Source organism: Bombus fervidus, chromosome 11 (genome assembly GCF_041682495.2).
Source record: "Bombus fervidus isolate BK054 chromosome 11, iyBomFerv1, whole genome shotgun sequence".
NCBI lineage: Eukaryota > Metazoa > Arthropoda > Insecta > Hymenoptera > Apidae > Bombus > Bombus fervidus.
Window position 1 is genome coordinate 2,302,863 of NC_091527.1, and position 17,751 is coordinate 2,320,613.

Below are 17,751 nucleotides of genomic sequence, written 5' to 3' on the forward strand. Positions count from 1 at the left end.
TCCGCGATGGCCACCTCGCCGCACGCAGCCGCATCCGCGCCCCCTGCGCACGCGCACGCCGCCCTCGCCGCCTACCACAGCATCAGCTCGGCCGTTTATCCGTGCTCGTAATAGACGACGCGACTTCCGTGTCGATACCGCGAGACCTTTTCTCTTTCTATCCCTCTGTTACCCTCTTCTATTAAATCTTTTTCCAATTCTATTGTCATTGCGCGTTATTCTGTTTCTATCTCTATTGCTATTACTACTTCTTTTTCTTCACCATCTTCTTATTTTTCTTCTTCTTACGATCCTTTATCCAATTTATACGCTGTCTGGCTATTCTTCGTCATCTAGACGTTTCAGTCATTCGTACTCCCCTCTGGTGACAATCTTTCTTCGAGATCTATTTCCTCTTTGTCAGCTGTGAAAATTAAAGGAATTTGATCGTTCTCCGGTCTTTTTATCTTGCGATCAGCCTCGTGGTTATATCCCGTCGCGTCTTCGTCTTTTGAAACGAGAAATTTGATGAAATGGCTGGTGACCCATGCGTCACGATGGTTCGATCGCGACTGACCGTAGCGGGAACCACCGCGGACGCGCACGGCGCCCTCTTGATTCGTCCTCGTGGCTCGAGGTCACGTGTGTACACGTCTGGGCAGAAGTGCCATCCGAATGAACCACGCGAGCCGCTCGAAGAAAGATGTGTACCTAGGCACGTTCTGCTCGTAACACTTTCTCTTCCTTCTTCTTTTTCTTCTTCCACTTCTTCTTCTTCTTCTTCTTCTTCTTCTTCTTCGACTTTCCTCTTGCACTTCGTTTCTTTGACTAAATCTTACGAACCAAGTTTCGACGATGAAAAAAATCGAGGGTTGCAGGGGTGTCACGTACGGGTCGTTAGGTTACGGTAACGCACACGATAGGTCGCGAATTGTTGGACTGGCGCTACTTGTCGGAATTTCCAGTACGTTGCTAGCGAGTGTCTCGTACTGCTCCGAGCAAAGGACGAGTGTTATTCTGTTTGGCACTTGGCTGGCTTTTGAGTTCATTCACGTTCCGTTTTTTTTTCTCTCTTTTACTTCCGTTCTTTTCCACTCTGTCACTACCTTTCTGTCTTTCTCTCTGTTAAACGTTGCTCAATCCGTAGAGGAAAACCGTTCAGTTCACATCGTATGTACATAATTTTACACACGGTCTCAAAACATTCTCCGAATTCTTCCTTCGAGGGCTTTCTCGCGTTGATTCAGGTCGCTAAATGAAACCACTGGATCTCAAAGATTCCACTCTACCTCCTTCGTCTAGAAGCGACAGACGGTGCAATGAAATTTATCGCAGGAATTTCTCCGCAAATGGTTCTATACGGAAATACCATGTGTCAGCCAAAGTTCGGGCAAGTTCGCTCTTACGGTCGATTACGTAAGATCGCGGCGTGCTAAGCGAGGAAGAACGCTTCTAAATTCGTCCCGAGCCAGAGACACCAGCCATCCGATGACATCGATTTTCGGCTAGTGTTCCGCTTTCAAAACACGTCCGGAGATGTCCTCGCCCCTCCGAGACCGCCGTTTCGAGGTCCAACCAGTCACGATGAGCTATTATAGCCGAACGGGACCTTATGCAATCGATTCTACGTTTCGAACCTGTTGTTCTCAGGCGCTTATGCTTCTTCTTCTTCGTCTTCTTCTTTTTCTTCTTCTTCTTCTTTCTTCCTTGGTTTCGGTCTTGAGCGTTGTCGTGGTAGCACGTGGTTTACGCGCCACGTGCTCCGCCGAAGAAACGACTGATGCGTCCACTCTTTCTCTGTCTTTCTCTACCCCCTTTTTCCTTCTGTTCTCCAAAAACGAAAGGTCTGTCGCGGTGCGGCACAGTGCACGGAATTTCGTAAACAAACACGGGCATTATAGTGAAGAAACGGCCGCGTACGGCGACATGGTGTGCTAGAGAAGGTCGTTAGGCGAGGATCAGGCATTCGAGGGACACGCGAACAAGAGCGATAGTCGTTTAAGTAGGTCGGTTCTTAGATTTCGCGCGATTCGTTGCTATCTATAGCGTTTCTTTTAGTCACCCGAACTAATAATATTTACGATAGTAGACTTGCAATTTTTTACACTTTCGATATAGAAGATACTATTTTAATTCGTTATTCTTATTTTATGACGTAATTCGATTTGAACATCGATATATTGAATTTATTTTAAACGACTGACAATATCTCCCGTTCTTTGAACGCGAGGAACGAGAGCAGCAGATCGCGCGTGTCTGTTGAAACCGGGGAACCCTAAATCGTTCTTCTTACTCTAGTTTTGTCTTCTTTCGTTTGTCCCCCTCGTTTTGTTCCCCGTTCGGATACTCCAGAGCCGGGGAAACGCGCTCAGCGTCGCAGATCGCGCGATCGATAGTATCGCGAGCGGTAGGCGTGTTTATGACAGGCGTTATATCGTCTACGCGGCGTCTGCTTTCTAAATGGTCCTGGCTCGTGGGCATGTGTAAGGTCGCGCGTATCGTGGACCATAGTATCGTGTTTGGATAGAGGAAAAAGAAAAGAAAACGAGCGAGAAAATAAGAAAATAGATCAGAAACAAGCGCGAAAGAGAGGAGAATATGAAAGAGAGGACGAGTGAAAACGACGAGACGGTCGTTCGTGGACATCGCGTCGAGGCGTGAGCGATGCGAATTCATTGCTGAACCGAACTATTAATCGTGATCAGAATATACGTAATAGGGTGTAAGGCTTATAACGCGTAACAAAATGAATTTTGTGTCTATTTTTAAACGGGAAAACTTGTTCAAGTTATTTCTAATTTAAGAATGGAGTACGTGTGCAACGGGGAGTGGAAACGATGAGAGTGCGAATGAGAGCGAGTGCGAGAGAAAAAGGTGAGAATGAATGACAGGAACGCTCGTAAAAAGAGTCGTTCAGCGGTGGTAGACGTAAAATAGTTTCTAACTTATTATTAGCTTCCGATTAGTGGTTACCGGGCGGAACAAGCGCAACTGACGTTGATCTTATTGAAAAAAGGACACGAAGGGACAGCGTTGTTAATTGTACAGCGATAGAGCGGTCTCGACGATTTCACCCTGCTTAAAGTACATCGATAGATCTTCAGCAAGTATATTCCTATATCTCTGAACACTGAATGGATATGAAACTCGATCGTTTCAAATTATAAATTTAAGAATTTGGTAGTCTAGGAATCTATCAAGGGTATATTAAGCAGGGTTTCTCGTGACGATCTACGGAAAAATCGAGACTCGATCTCGAAGGTGCACGCGATCGAAAGAGAGCAAATCGAAGATACCCACGGTGAAGCGCGTGAGAATCAGCGACGAGGCAGAGAACTGAGCGAGATGTCCAGAATTCGTACGCGATCGAACTATCATCACCAGAACACTAGGTCTCGGTACTCGTAACTAGGGAGTTGTGTGAGGTACAAGTCCTGGCCGGCAGGGCGCGCGAGGTCCACCCCCAATCCCCGTACTTAATAACCCTTGATTTGTGCTGCAGTAAAAATAAAACAAAGAAGAGAAATAATAATAAAGAATAATAAAAAAAAAACAAAACGATGAAACTTTCTGCATATACACCGGTAGGAAGAAGTATCGAGAGATGCAAGAGGCAGAAGGAGCCGAACAAGCGCCCCAGCTGGTGCCCGTCGTAGAAAATGAGCCTCGAGAGCTCCTTGACCCTGGAAATTAGCATTTCCTACACGCGAACCGATACACATGCGATTCGCTGACACTCACTTATACGAATACATACATACACACATCTATAGACTAATACACAGAACACGATCGTTATGAATCACAGGAGCACACGAGAGACTTATACAAGCGGACATACACGAACGTTTGTACCAAATCGTCTCGCGGGTGTACACTGCCAGGTACATGATCTACCGGTATACACGACGATACACATTTACTATCAGAAGGAAATATATACACAATTACCATGCAAGTATATAATGTATATACATATAGAGTAGAGTCTATACGGAACAAACGTTGATCTCTTACGGCAGATACGTAACGCGGAAATAGGGTACAGGGCGCAGGGCACCAGACGAGGGAGGAAATGTTCTCCAAGGCTCCTCGTGCTTCAATGTTCTCCCTTTGCTCCTTTTACATGACCAATCCTAAATTAGGATTTGAAATGAATAAGGAAGTCGAAGAACGAAAAGACGGAAAAATATGACGAAACAAAAATATAATGATGAAAGACTTCAATAATAAACATATATTATGCAACGATTGAAAAAAAGAAAGACAAATGCAAGGGTGTGTACGGAGGTTGGAAGGTGGGCTCCGGCACCAGTCGGTCGGAACCCTAGTTACGAGTGCCGAACCTAGGGTCGAGAGACCTTGAACACGGGTCTCTCGGCTTTTCTTTCTTTCTGGATCCTGGGAAACGACACACGGTGGAGTGTCAAACGGAACACAGACAGCGCGATGGAAGTTGCCATGTTTAAAGAGACCGGGCTGAAGAAATGGAGAACCGCGCTACCGGTGTTCTCCGACGTGTCTTTTATTCGATTATTACATTGTATGTATCCATAACGAAGCTCAATTTTTACATACTTCGCTCTGGAGGATAAACTGCGTTTTCCAATTATAAGTCTCGTTTGTTTATTTTCTTTTTCCTTTTTTTTTTTTTTTGTTCACCGCGCGAATTTGTACATTTTTTTACGCCTATTTTTGTGATTATTCAATTCTCGTTTGTTGCGTCTTCCAGTTGAGAATCGTTGGAATTTGTATATTTTTTGATTACCGCAACTTTATTGTAGAAGATAGAGAATATATAATTGATCGTTGACATCGCGATATTTACGTGATATTCTACCTTTGTCTTTTTTAATAATTTCTTTTCGTGCTGTTCTTCTCGACACGTAGAACTTGGTCGAAAAGTTCTGTACTTACTACGATTATTAGAACTTTACGCAAAAACAGATTTACTCCAATTTACGCTTATCGAACGAACGACCGGACCCACGTCACACGCGGAGCGTCTTCTCGAGCGCGTTCACGAGATGAACCACGCATAGGTGATGATAAAAATGATGTGAATACATAGTGCCATAGGTGCAGGGCAGGCGCTCACGCGTGCGCTCAGACTGTGTACTTAATTATCATTAATCAAAATCTTACTAATGGCTTCGATGCGGAAGAAGCATGTGTCGATCGACCACGATCGCTTGACAGTCAATGCTGTGACACGAGAGACAATTCGGGACGAATCTACTTGTTTTTATTTGTACACGATTCATTTCCTGATTGAAGATCGCGGCCACGTTTGTTGTTTTTCCTTTGATTTTAATATGATTTCGGTGGAAAAGTTCATTTTATTCGAATAAATTGTTGATAAATTGTCACGTTTGTTATTCATTGCGACAGTTTCCTACTTAAAGTATAACGAGAGACTGACAGTTAAGGATCAGTTATTACGAAGATGTATCGTATTACAATCTAACGCGTATATCAGTTTAGTGCATCGATAGAACGAGCTCTTCCACCGATCTAATGTTTTCAATTTCGCGATAATGCGTGGATCTCTCTGCGATCGTGGTCGAATCGTTTCACGGAGACGCTCGGTCGATATGGCTTGCGTCTCACGTGCTCTGTACACTTATTATTTTTGGGCGGGCGAGGCTGGCCTCGACGAACATTGAGGAAGCCCTCGTAAAGGCGAGAGGAGATGAGCGATCGTTGTTCGATCGATTCCTCCTTTTATCAGGTGAAATACTACCGATCGTTTGTCGAGGATGTCGCGTTTTATATATTTCTTCTTTTATTCTTATTCTTTTCTTTCGTCGAATAACATTGTACGTACTTCATTCTTTGTTTTTAGATTTTGTCCGTTTCGTATCGTGTTTCGTGTGATTGTTAACGTTTAGTTGAGACGAGACTTTACTCTTTCACCGTGCAAAGTCACATATGTATACGCGCGTGAGTAGTTGGATGAGTTTACGAATCGCATACGGACACTTAGAGGGTCACACGACACGTACGCGCGCGCACACACGAACACACAAGCAGTCACAAATATAGGGAGAGACATACGCGGCACACTGGCACACGCAGATCATACACGTATATTCAGCGACACAGAGAAAACACACGTGTACACGCTGTTTCAATTAACCGACGGTGCATAATGATTGACGCGCGTCGGGAGAGACGCTCTCCTTCTCTCTCCTGTACACATCGACGGACATTGTGCATGTATGTGTGTTTACGATTACAACTTTTACCTAAACGTAGGCTTAAGGAACGATTGGATGAGATTTGGTACGGAGAGGGATCGGGCGTAGTATCGAAAAGAAAAGAGATGAAGGAAAAAGAAGAAGCGACGAGAAAATAAAAAGAAGGCGGACTCACCCGAACAATTGTATACGACTAGCATTACATAGCGATAATATATTACCGATAATGATAAACTTGTTTAAACTATTGTCTCAATCAACGTATTTTCATTATAAATAAATGTTAGCCTTTTGTTGAGTTAAAAAAAGAAAAAAAATATGAATTACGAGAGATGAACAATACATTCACTTGCCTGGTAATTTCCATTAAGAAAAAAAAACATCGATACCAATGAGATCTTCGCTCGAGATAAAAAAAACAAAGCCTCCAGCTCCTATCCCTGTGCATGCAGAACACCTTCGTGTCTTTTTTAATTAAAGCGTCAACGTACGGCCGTGCGTCGTCATCGTACTATGTTGAATAACGCGCTCTGATCGTCGCTGCTCCTCGTCGTCTATGTCGTCGTCATCGTCGTCGTCTTCGTCATGCTCGTAGTCGTCGTTGGTTGTGTAATTGCGATCGGCTTAATTAAATTCCCTCGACTCATCGTCGAACGCTCGAGCGTAAGGGAGGACGCCTTCGTCCTCTCGACGTGTGACAATAATGGCGAATACACAGCGAATCGCGAGGATAGGGGGCGATTCCTGGAACGATTTCTGGAACAATAAACTCGTCTATCGAGATCGTGGGAATTAATTATGACATGAGTCAGGGAAACGCGGTCGGCGTGGTAAAGATTTCGCTGGATTCGCCTCGATTTTGGCTCAAGGACGATGTGGATCGTTTTCGAGAGAGCGAGAGGATATCGATCATCAAACTGCGAAGACGAGGCTGCAGAGAGGAACAACGTGGACGATATTCCCTAGAGGAACGACACACACCGGACGCGACGAGGGAATATTAGCAGAAGCTTGGCCATAAATCTCGGTTAACCCTCTGCTAATAAATATTTAACCCTTTAAATTTGCAACAACCCTCGGCGCGTGTAGCGATTTGCATAAGACTTCTATTTCATTTACACATCGCATAATTGAATATTTAAATTCAATTGCCTGCCGTTACGCGCTCGCTGTTCCGAGCCGCAAAACTGCAGTAAAACTTGTAACAGGGCCACTTTCCATCCCCCGAAACCCCATCCCCGTTTCGAAGCTGGCCTCTTCCGTGGCGAGAGGAACGGCCTCCTAACCTACCCTTCGCGATCCACGCTGCGATCAACCCTTGGAAACTGCTTCGAGAATATTTCGCCGCCCCCGGGGAACCAAGAGGGACGGACAGATTCTTACCTCGGCGAACGTAACGCGTAAGAAGTCTTCTCCGCTCCCTTGATCGAACCTTTATATCCCCGATAGTCACTCGCCCCCAAAGAATACCTTTCTTACGACGAATTGCGACAATTCGTCTCTTATGGTGGTAAAATAATTTTTAGAATTGTTTTCAGGATGATTATCGCAAGATGTAATACGTTAATATTTATGGCATTAGCTGTCATGGTGATATGTTGATGGATTAAATTAGATCGAAACAAGTGACAAAGCATAAAATTAATTTTGTGTCTATAGGAAATGTTTTAACTCAATCGCTCGCAAATTATTTAGGAGCTACAAACATATAATTTTTCTGCCTGTTATATGTCAAAAATGTAATTCAAACAAACACTTTGACATTTCGAAAATCGAATGATTTGCGATACTATTCGCGAAGAACGAAAGATTTAACAAAGCCTTTTTAAATATTTGACCAAAGATCATGACATGATCTAAGACACGTTTGATCTTTCCGGAAGAGATGCAGGATGGCAATCACGTGGGCGATACTCGCGTCGCGTCGCGTCGCGAAACTTTGCGTTCCACTAGCCAAATTAAAACCGAACCCTCCAGTCCTCTTGTTTTCCTCATTTTTTCTCGGTGCTCGTCCCGCCGCTAAATATTTTTAGAAACGTTTCATCGAGTGACGAACGCGTATATACGCGCCACGTGTCGAGGCCCGTCCATGCTTCGTGGTGAATGTCCTCGCGCCTTCTCCTCCTCTTCTTCTCCTCCATATTCTTCTTCTTCTTCTTCTTCTTCTTCTTCTTCTTCTTCTTCGTCGGGGTTCGCAACAACGATCTCTTCTACATTCTCAGAGCGACATCTGGTGTCGCGGCACGTATATGGCCGTTAGCACTTTCACGAAAGGGATTACCATTGTCACGTTATTCATGCTAACGATGATCGGCTGAGATCGGTTGCGACGATAATCGCCATGTCACTAAAATCGAGGAGGCGGTCATTGTGAGCGACATACTGACAGCATAATAAATTATCCTTTCCTTCCCCCTCCTCTCGTCTTTCGTCTGTCCTCGCTCTTTCTTACTCGCTCTTCGACATCCTCGTGTTCTCCAGACTTTTGCCCGGTTGTCGTACGGATCTTCCTCTTTCCCTTTTGCGAGATGATGCGCGTACCGGTACGGTGTAGCGTTGTAACGCGATACAAGACGGTCCGGCACACCCGTCCCCCGACAATAATCGCGAGGACAGCCGGCGATTATATCGCGAGAACAGTGCCATTCTTTGGCCGCTGTTTATCGGACCCGTTTGACCAGTCGCCATCGTTCCAATTGCGACCGTGGAGAAATTAGCGCCGTTACGAGGCTCTCGGAAGAGTTCAGATTAAATTTTATCGTGTACCTACCATATTGCCTGAATGTCTTTCGATGTAACTGCTCGATTTGGACAGCCGGCAATTAAGCATTTTTCTTTTTGGCGCAATTACTCATCTTTTTCTTTGAGAAAAGTATTAAAGATAATTATATAATTTCTACCATGGGAAAATTTTGTTCTTGGATACATACTGATACTCGTAATTATTCGAGCAATTTCACTAGTCGATTGACTGTTTTAATGGTTTAGATTGACGTCACGTACAATCTTTAATTGACGATACAATCAAAGCAGTGTTCATTCTTCCAAAAGAAGATCGAGTGCGTTAATAATGGGGAGAAACACTTAATTGACTTTTATAGTAGAAGTGAAGTATATAAGTAGATATGAACGAAGAAAAATCGAAATAATGTCTTTGTCAATGGGTCAGTTGATAATATTCTCATTGTGAGTAGAATGAGGGATGAATCTAAAATGTATAATACATATATTCCCGTTTGCATATTAATTAAGTTACAACGTTGCGTCGTTCTGGGTATCAAAGCCATGATGCTCATTTCTCATCCGTGATACGCAACACTACACGTATACACATCACTTGGCACCTACCACTTAAGCAATTTTTCACAACGATATATGTGCCGAGACCGACGATTATTCAAAATATTCCCGAAGCAGCTATGGTGCATGCCACATAACTCCGTTTCTTAGACCTCATTTTTTTCTTCTTCTTTCTGTCGAACTATTTCTTAAACTTTAAGGTTGATTCTTGAATTACACTTTAAATATACTGTTGGAATATTTACTTCGATTGGAATATTTAATTAAGAACGATTTAATTAAGGACACTAGATTGCTATTTTACTTTTTTAATTTACTTTACAATTTTTCACCATGAACGAAATATATTTAATTCTAGTCTTATTCACGAAAATATATCGAAAATTTTTCATCACCACTCGTCTATATTGAAGGGGCAGAAATAGTTTCCGAAAGTTGATGCTGTATCTTCTATAATATCATGGAAACTAGATGTTCGGTAGTTTGTTTCCTCTAATTACGTATTACTGAATTTTGGAAATTTGCAAAAAATTGATGAAAAAGATAATACTATTTACCCTCGAATTTCAAATTCTATTAATAGAACATTCATAATTTCAGTTAGATATACTTTCATAAGTAGCTTTTGAAAATTACATGCTCATTTCATAGAAAAATACAGAAATTGAATAATACAACAGAGAACAGCCCAATTTCGTTAACAAAAATTTTACCCCGCCAATCAATGTCTACCTGTCTGTGCAACCCAAGTACGTAATAAGGAACGTGCTCACGAGGTAATATTCATAAATCCTGAACGAAAGCGAGGCTGCTGATGGCTGCGTCGTCGTTTTTTCCTCGCATCCCGACCGCACCAGCCACAAAGGAAAATCCGCTTGGATCGCCGCAAAACCGCGCGATGCAAACGGCCGTAGACTCATACCCACGCGACCATAGAGACCTTTCTGAAGATGTGTAACCGTCACACGCTTATTTCAGACTCATGCTCGCGATAAGTATAACGAGTAAACGGATCAATTGCGTTACGTGACATTAGAAACGCCTGTCTATATTAGTAAACACGCCAAACTATACGTATAGTAAACATACGTTTTGATGTCATCATGTAACATCGTCTTCTTCGTCAACGACACGCGTGTACGAATAGGTAAAGATGTCATGTGATGTCACTCGTAAATCTTCTCATCTCGTGGAAAATTCCCTATCGAGACGTTAAGCAATTTCTGCGTACACGTGCCTCTTACCTAAGATAGATAAATCCGCGGTAATTTGCTCGTGACGGTAGTTTCAACTCAATTTTGTTTGTGAGTTTACGTTATGTTATCTGTCTGTGACTCGAGTTTATTCACGAATCATGTGTAGACGATTTTTGGTGACGAATGTTTTGGCTCCTTTCTCGATAATTTTCGTATGTATAAAGATTTCGTAAAGAATACCATTACATTGGTGTTTCAGGCATTCGAGACTGGTTTTCGAGATTCTAATAGTTATCCGGATTACATGATTATTATGTAACGGTCTTTCTAATTGATTCTATACAACGAATCGATAATCGTAGTCATAGATAGTGACGTAATATATTCCGTCGAATATCGAAACTGTCCCCGATTAAACGTCTCTATAATTAACGAACAAATGTTCATCGTTATATATGCACCATCAACCATAAACATTTGGAAATATAGAAAAGTAGATATAAAATTCAATACATTGTCGATTCGTTTCGTATTACTGAAATCTTATCATTTATTTTTTGAAGTTAAGCGTGTGTTCTTTTATCCTTTTTCAAATCTTCGAAATATCGAAGATATTAAAATACGCAACTTGTCAGCGATTTTTGAAACATTTACATCTTCGGATCTAATAAATCGTTTACATTTTTATTTACGCCATATTAAAATTCTCCTGTTTTATCGTAAAGCGACATTAAAATCAGGTAAGGCTTCAATAACAGAGACGTAATTCCCAATATAACTTTAAAAATATTACGAAAATCTAACGTAATATATAACAATAATAATACAATATATAACATTAACATAATAAAATATAACAGAAGGTCTTTCGATTGAATTGCATCAGGTGTTCAAACAGCTATCTATAGTACTATATATACGATTATATCGTACCAGTAACATCAACCACTCGCACCAGTTTCCACTTAAACTTCCCCAACGTGGAAGAATAGAGGACCTCGTCCTTCCAATCTTGTCTTTCTAACCTTGTCTTTCCAAAACTCGTGGTCGTGGTGCAAAACTGCGAGACAGCCGATAATAACATCGTCGGGACGACTAGCTACGTCAGCTGGGGATGTATATTTTCATAATGTAATATCGTTGCGCCACTTAGGGGTGGACTTTCTTTTCTGTAGGGTGGTTTCGTGGAGCGGATGCCACGCACAGCGGGCGTCAACGCTTCAGGGAGAACAGAGAGAGAGAGAGAGAGAGAGTGAGAGGGGGGAGTAGATGGGGGTGGAAAATGCGCGGAGGGTGTTTTGCTGGTAATTGGTGCCAATTTAAACCTGCCCTTCGCTCGACGTAGCCTGTATTAACGGTAAGGGAGGCGCACGGGAGTCTCGTCGTCGACGACGAGGGAGGCCAAGCACGGGAGTTCGTGCACACCCTTCCCACGCAGTTCGTGGGGGCCACCCCACGTTCCATAGCGAAAACACGCACGCACACGAGCGCCACGCCACGTGCTCGCAGACGAGAACGAGGGATGAGTGGCGGGTACGCGCAAACACAGGCCTGCGTGCTGGTGAGAGGCCAGGAAAATATAATTAACGGTAATCGCTCGCGTATATGGCTCGGATTAACTCCGAAGGGGAAGCTCCATGGAGCGGGAGACCCGCGTCAAATTCTTCGGGGTTACCGGATCGAATGAGTTTTCCTACGGGATTACGGCTCGCCGACTTTTGTTCGCTGTGGTCGCCAGCCACTTCCGGGAAATTGGACCGACTCTACATATTGTTGACGAATGGACGAAGAAACATAAAATGACATTCGAATTTGAAATGTTTCGTCGTTGACTGATAGGCGAAATTTTGACTAATGTACGAATATGTCACTTAGATGTGCGTCTTGGCTTCGTTTATGTGTCATGTTCCTAGCTCGTGATTCGCGGCAAGTCAGGCTTGAAAGGTGGTGAATGAACAAGTACAAATTGTCACACTTCGGGTTCTCCGTGTAAAACACGTCTGATAGAAATTATACATACTTCGTAGTTATGCTTTGTAAATGTAGCTGCTAGCTTCTTTAAGGATCAAGTGATATAGTAATTAATTTCATCTTCCACAACTTGATAGACGCGCTTGACATATTTTCTACGTTTAAAATCACTGTACGGTATCTTTCGAATACGCGTGAAAAATTCCCAACTTTCATCAACCACGCGTCTTAAGATTTAAACTTCTCTAAATTCTTTAGTCCCCAAGGTCGTCGCTTACCTTGAATTCGAATGGACGGTCTCGCCCATTGTTCCCTACTGAATCCCTTTCTGACCGCGAGGTTCTGCCCTCACAGAAAGCGCCGTATATACAAAGTTACCCGCGAGTAGCATTCGAAGGGACGAGTTTCTCGATCGAGAGGATGAAAAGGAGAGGTGAAACCGAAAGAGCCGAAGCGGGAATAGCGGGAAGCGGGTCGCGACAGCGACGGCGACGACGAAAAGGATCCTGCATCTTCTACCCTTGGAGCAAAGAAGAAGGAGTAGAGACTGTTCAGAAGAGAAGACTCGGTAGAAGGAGGAGAAGGGGGAGATGCCAGAAGATCTTGTATGCAAATTCTCTCGGTGCATCTCCGTGGGATCCTGGCGGGATCCGTGGAGGATTAACGGGCCGGCTCGCATGAAAGGAAGAGGACGAGCAAAGGGAGGAAGTGGGAGAGGATCGGCGCTCTCTGTCTCATCCCCCTCACCTTTGTGCATCTCTGCTCGGCCCAACTCTCTCGGTGTACATCTCTCGTTTCTCTTTCTCTACCCCGATAGAGGATCGTCGATGCTGCCGGTTGCTCGTGTTCTTCGTCCTTCCATCCGCTCGCTCGAACCGAGGACCGCCAAATAAGAGAAGCGTTCGCTCGCGCTCCGCTCGGCTAGAGTGGACCTCAAAAAAAGGAAGAGATCACGGCGTCCCGTCGCTTTCAGCCAGCGAAACGAAGCCCAGTGGACACGCATTCCGTCGTCGTAGCTGCGATTCAGCCTGTCTCTCGATCGCCTTCCGATCGTGCTCGCGCGGGAACTCAGAAAGCAGAAACCGAAGGGAGCGGGTGTAACGCGAGCCAGCAGGAGAAGCTTCTTTTGACTATTCTTCGTTCTTCCTCGTCTTCCACTTTCTTTCGCTTCTTGTCTTCGTCGTTATCTTTAACATCGCATGGTTCAGTTGAGAGTTTGTTCAGAAAAATCACACACGAAACTTTAGGCACGAAGATTCTTGGTATCTGGACTGGTCTTTCCGATAAACCCATAGGGGAGGTAACGAAGAGAAGAGGATACGTTGAAAGAGGTGCGAAGAAAACTATTTGACGAAGATTTTTGCTCGGGACGAGCCGTTAGATATACGATCGCGAAAGAACCGCGACGCTACGTGAGTCGCCTGCGTGAACGGAAATCTCTCCCTCGTTTCGCGTCACCGCGCGCTGGCTTTATCGTTATTGCGGCAGTTGTGGTGGAAGATGAAGAGGAAGATGGAGAGAGGGCACGAGTTTCGCGCGATTTTCTTCCAAAAGAATAGTGTTTGGTGTTCCACGAACGCGTTACCTTTTTGCTTGCGAGTAGATTCCGCTGCGACCAGATTCTCTTTCGGATTTTTCTCATGAGCACTCCCACGGTTACGAAAGGTTTCTCGCGCTTGCGGCACGCATTCCGTTCCTCTGCTCGTCCTCTTGTCCTTTGTGTCGCGCGGTTTTTGCGTCCCTTTAAATCGAAACTCGCCATCTCTTTGCGTTTTCGGTTGTGTCCGATCGTATCCGCCTGCGAGCTGCTTTTTCTCAGCTGATTAATCGATCGTGCGGTAAAATTAACGCGGTCAACACGCTTACGTCGTACTTCGAGCCCGGTGTTATCCTCTCGAGCGAGGGTAATCGAGCCCGAACGCATAAATCCTATTAGAGGATCAGAGGGACGAGCCCGCCGCACTGTACGTGCGAACACGCGCATTACCGCTCCACTTCCGTCCTCGTCTGCGAAACTGTGCCCGTAAGGACGTCTCAACGACGATCCACACCGGATGCATTCGGGTAAATCGAGCGCGAGAACGACCCTCCGACTCGGGATCCTACGACTTCCCGACTGGAGCCCGAGCAATGGGACAGATACTCGATTCGTCGACAATAAAGTGGCTGTTTCGAAATTTCACCGATATCTTGGGGTGAATTTCGGTTCTTTACAAAGTTTTTTCTTCTACTTTTTTTCATCTTTATGGTACTTTCAGTACTCTTGTTGCTTTCTTGGGAAACGTTTAATTCTGAGGACACTTTTCCTGCGATATGTGACGATTTCGATATTTTATTAATATCCTCGGGTAGATTTTGGTTCTTCAGATCTATCGTTTTACATAATATTTATAAAATTTCTGTTGCCATTTTGAAGTATTTTTGACATTCATACACTTTTCATAATCTACTTATTATTGGCAATTTCATTATTCTATCAATATCTTCGAATATATTTCGGTTCTTTCTTTCCAGTATTTTGCATTGATATTTTTCTTGTTTTCCTTTTTATGAAGTATTTAAGTACGAATGTGGCTTTATAATGTTATAGATCGCTATTTTGTAGTGTCGTTCAACATCCTTGGGTGGTTTTCGGTTCATTCATACCTTTTTATATCTTGCCATTTTATAATATTTATATTTATCTGTTTTTTGAAATATCTACATATGTTGTTACAAGTCTATGGTTTTAAAATTAGTAGAACGAGTATTTCAGATCTGTTAAAAAAAAAAAAAAAAAAACGTTCCGTAGAACTTCTTAACCTGCAGAACATGCCACAGAAGTTTCATCTTCCAATTAAATCACTTGCTATTACGAACTATCATCGTTAAGCATGAAATTACACGAAGAATTCTCTTGTTTTTCACATAGTGTCATTTCTCAGTAATTAGATCAAGTATCTTCAGTTTCACAGCCGAAAAATGAGTAGTATTAAATTTCGTAAATATTTCGCAACGTCATTTCCAACATTGCCTCCGTATCTTTGTTCGTATATCGTTGTCGAATAAGCCATTCTCCCAAGATTTACATTCCAATTTCAATTAGTTTCTACGTGTCGATTTCTTATACATTGATTATTTTTAAAAAATTGTGCAAGACATTTGTTGTTCCACGTATGCAAACGATATTTCGATAATCCAACGAGCCGTGAATTGCTTTCAATAGCACATCTCGGTTTTTCTTCTCGGTCGAGCGATAACCGTGTTCCCCTAGCCAGCTAACGCGAGTGGCTTCGAGAGTCACGATGAGTTCGTTTTTCGACCTCAGCCGGCTAAATTTAACCCAGTCGCCGCTTCAGAATTTGTTCGGCCTGAAAAAGGGAACGCACGCCGCGAGAATCTCGAAAAATCGACGTGCCTCCGATATTCTGTCCAAAAATTCACCATTCCCTCTCTTGTACGATATAATTTCGCCTTAATAACGGAAATCATGTCGATTTTCCTTCTTTTTTCGACGTCGTCGAATGTCATGCTTGAATTCGTCTCGTTTCATCGCGACTGTTTAATCGATCGGATTCCAAGCGAGTCGATCGTCAAGATAATCGGCGTGACTCGAGAGCCCGACGACGGGCTGGTGTTAAGTGCTACGTTTGCCCTCTGCGTGCGGCTGTCTTGTAACACGTCAGCGCAGCCTGATTTCACGGGTGGAGTTCAGGCCGAGTCGCGACGCCCGTGTGTCACTCGGGGACATTCGACAGCGGCGCTCGTCCATTTACATTACGAACCACCACGGCCAACCAAAACGAAATGATCGAACGATCGAACCGCGCGGCGATCGCGACCTTAGCCTTGTGCTCGCTTTCGCGAATAGATACGCTGCAATTAACCCTGTTGCTGTCGCCTTGCCACTTTTTTAGTTTCTTATTTAGAATCGAGAGACTTATAGGTTGTTTTGAATAGTACCGTGACCAATTGGATATTACTTTTGAAATTTGATCGTATAAGATCGGGTGTCTTTAACCCTACGTAAATTGGGTCGTAAAAAACAAAAGATCTTTTTGTCTTTTTAGTTTTTTATCTTTAACCTTCGAGTTCTATATCTCGAATTTTCATTTTTATCGAGTAGATTTTGAAACATTTAATTTAACCGACAATCGTGCGATCCAATACAGAAGTGTATGAATATCCAATACAGAAGTGTATGAACTTTTTTGGATCTTCGAAAATACCGAAACATTAAACAAGAATTCACCTCGTGCACAAGGGAACAAATTGCCTAAGTAAATAAAATAAAATTTAGTTAAATTGAATTTAATATAATTAAAAAACATTGTAAGCGGTCTACAATAAATTTCAAGTATACGAATGTTATTATGAGTACGTTCCAAGGCTATATTAAATTAGAGTGCCTCTATTTGAATCATTCCAATTTCGGAACTATACTTTCAAATATTAATTTCCATTCTGAAAATGATTGAAATTTCCTCCACATCGAAATTCTCATTTACCTACCTTGCTCAAAATACGTTCGAATGCGTTTGTTGCTGCCAATTGTTATTTGATTCACATTTTTCTCCGATACTCTTGATTCCCTCGTTGTTGTCAGAGGAAGAGAAAGTTATTGCGTGAATTGACAGTGAAGTAATCGCGCGGTAGTCGCCGCGGGAGTCACGCGTAAACGTAGTTCTGGCGATTTGGCAACAAAAGACGCAGACGAAACGCGTCGCAGTGAACGACGGCAATCAGTGTTGGTGCGCGGCCGCGCGCGTATTGAAAGACGCGCCGCTGAGAGGATCAGTCAGTCGGTCTGGTGCGAACCACGTCCACATCGCGACACGATCTTTTTCTTTCTGTCAACGTCGCGTGTGGGCGTGGGCCTTCTCTCTTTCCTCTTCTGCCTTTCTCTGGAATCCCTCCTTTTGTCGAGACCACGGAAAAAGGACCTCTTTCTCTCCCTATCCGGCTTATCTTACTCGTCTTATCTACGCCTCTCTCCTTCTCTATGCTATCTATGCGAGTTTCATCATTCAACCAGATAGGACAAAGTGCTTTCCTCGGTGGATGATTTCTTGTCAGTGTTCAGAGATGAAGCACCGTGAAGTTCGATGTTGGAGACATGAAATATT

General features: G+C 43.4%; 1 protein-coding gene across 8 annotated transcripts in view; it reads left to right on the forward strand.

The window, feature by feature from the left end:
* The window catches only part of Hth (Meis homeobox homothorax), a 507,314-nt gene that overhangs the window by 66,566 nt on the left and 422,997 nt on the right, over nt 1-17,751 (forward strand). The window lies entirely within an intron of this gene.